This window comes from Apteryx rowi, unplaced genomic scaffold (genome assembly GCF_003343035.1).
Source record: "Apteryx rowi isolate R43461 unplaced genomic scaffold, aptRow1 scaffold_1445, whole genome shotgun sequence".
In the NCBI taxonomy this organism is placed as follows: domain Eukaryota; kingdom Metazoa; phylum Chordata; class Aves; order Apterygiformes; family Apterygidae; genus Apteryx; species Apteryx rowi.
Window position 1 is genome coordinate 32436 of NW_020447692.1, and position 2640 is coordinate 35075.

Genomic DNA, 2640 nt, shown 5'->3' on the forward strand with positions numbered 1-2640 from the left:
AGGAACGGAGGTGCCGTGCCCGTCCGCGAACACACCTCGAGACCGAAGGGCCGCTGCTGCCGCCTCCACTGGGGCCAGGGTCTGGAGAGATGCCAAAGAGACTTTAATGCTTAGAATAAATCTATATTTTAATATGTAGAGAGACAGAGAGGAAAAATTTTAACTGATCCACTGGCTACCTCCCTTGGCGCCCACCAGTTCTCCCTTCCTCCCACTATCTCCCTCCGAATCCCAGCGCTCTGTTTCCCAGAACTTCCAGGGCTTCTTTTCCACACTCCTCCTAGAGTTCCCCGTTCCGCAAACCCAGGGAACGCCCCCCCCATCCCCCCGACTAGCGCAACTGCAAAGCAAAGAGAACATTACTTTGGTTTCCTCTCTGACTGGCGAGCCAAAGGGTTTTCCGGCCTGATGTGGCGAGCGAATCCGAGACGACGCTGTTAGGCTGGTCAAGCGCCACTAGCAGGTGATTGGGATTAGCACCGAGAGAGCTCTTGGACCTTCGCACCACGGCAATCCTTATCCTCAGGCTTCAAAGCCAGTTTCTAGKGATCAGGYRGGAACATGCCCAGGGACAAATCCGYCTCCAGGCGTGTTCTTTCCGTTGTACTCGACCCCACAGTAAAGGTCTCCGTCTGCCTCAGACAACGGACTGACCTATGCGGGCTCCTTAGTCTGGCCCGGCCTAACTAATATCGGTAAGGCTAAATAACAGTGGAGTTACCTCCTCACTTCCTTACTTCGATAATCAAYATTAATCAATCTGAAAAAGGTTCCCTGTAATGTCGGGGCGTCACTTCTCTTCCCTGCTGCGCCAGTTAACTCAAAGGGTTTCCAGGCCCTGTCCTCAGTCCTACCTCCAGTCACTGCAAACTATCTTTGATACAAGGGGTGTATTTAAAACGCTTCCAACGAACCCTAGCCCAAGCCCGTGGAAGGAGATGAGGAAGAAGGACATTGTGTTTTTACTGTGTTTTTTATTTTTAAATTAATTATTATTATTTAAAGGAGTGGATACAACCATCAGTACCGGTCCCTGCTGCATAATTTTGGATTTCCCCAAAACCAGAAGCGAATTTCTGCACGGAGGTTAACCCAGGCCAGTGTCTGGGGGAGGAGGGAGGGGAGAAAAAAAAAAAAAGTAAAAATTTATTTTCTAGGTGCCGTCCGATTAAAAAAAAACAAAAAAAACTTTAAAGGGGCACCAGTCTTTGCTTTTTTGTTTTCTTAAAAAGCAGAGGCGTGCCCCCTGGTGCTGAGCCGGCGGCCTGTATAATGTTTTGTAAGTAATTTTTTAAGTTGTATTGTAATATATCATCTATAATTTTGCTGCTTTTTGGGGGYTGGTTATTTTTTTGTTTCCTTTCTCTCGCTTTCCCTAGCTTTCYTACCAAGCTTCTCCTCTATCATGAAATTCCTCCGCACGAGCAGAATGGGTTCCCATCGCGGGGAGAGAGCGGGGAATAAATACACACGCGCACAAATACGCCATTAGTAAAGTCACCTGCAAACGGGCTGCTCTGTCCAGAAGGGGCTGCCGAACATCCTGGCCACAAAACGCTTTTCAGTGGTTTCTAACAGAGATCTTGCAAACTAAAAGAAAAAGTAATGACTAAAATGAGATCCGGGAAAACACAAGAGACCGGAATCTTGGCTGCTGGGAGAAAACCCTGCCGGTGTGCCCTTCTGTCTGCGACTCTGTAGGGATTTCGGCTCACGGAGAGACAATATTGCCTGGGATGGAGGCTGCTGTGCCAGAGGCCCTGGTGCTCTTTTCCATGCGTGGGGATGGGGTTTGTATGYGGGGGGTCCCCTCCTGCCAAACCATGGGTAACCCCACACCTAAGGGGAAAGGGGGTGAGACTGTGAAATCCCTCTGGAGGGTGAGCAACCTCCCGGCAGCCTCTCTTCTGGTCCCCAAGGTCTGCGCTTGCTAAAGTCACTGGGATTTTTTTTCCAGTTACCAAACAGTACTATAACTTAATGCTTCTTTAATATCAAGCGAGCCTCCAGCAGCCCCAGGGGACAGCYGGGAATCTAACTCCCTCCGCAGAAAGACATCCACAGCCCCCTTGCTYTTTTTCTTTTTCTCCTCCCAACACTGGAGCCTCTTGCTGCTCTCAGTGCTTGTCCACAGATCCCCTGCTCACATTTGGTTGCAGTTTGCGACAAAAGCATCCTTTCCACATCCTTTCCCATGTGGTGCATCCTGTTCCCTCCCCATCCCCCCGCTTCATATCCCTCCCAATCCCCCACAGCCCTCTGTCTGGCTCGGCTCCTGTTTTTCCTTCACAGACTCTCYGAACGTTTCTCATTCCCTTCAGAGACCCTATTCCCATCATGTCCATCCCCACTGGTCGACYTCACCGACCTGCAGATACCCCACAAACGCTCCTCTCCCCTCCATCCGGTACTCTATTACCTCCCGGAATATTTCCACGGCACTATCCCTCCACAGATATCCTCTCCTTATTCCCTTAGCCCATTTTCCTCACAGCCTTTTCTGTTACTCTCACCCCCCCAGCCCCCCCAGCCTTCTTGCCCCTCATGGCAGCCCTGTCGCTTCCCTCCTCCCCTCAGAGACCCTCTCTCCCCGCCTCAGCTTCGACGCTCGCCTCCAACACCCCCCTTCCCGCCTTCGGC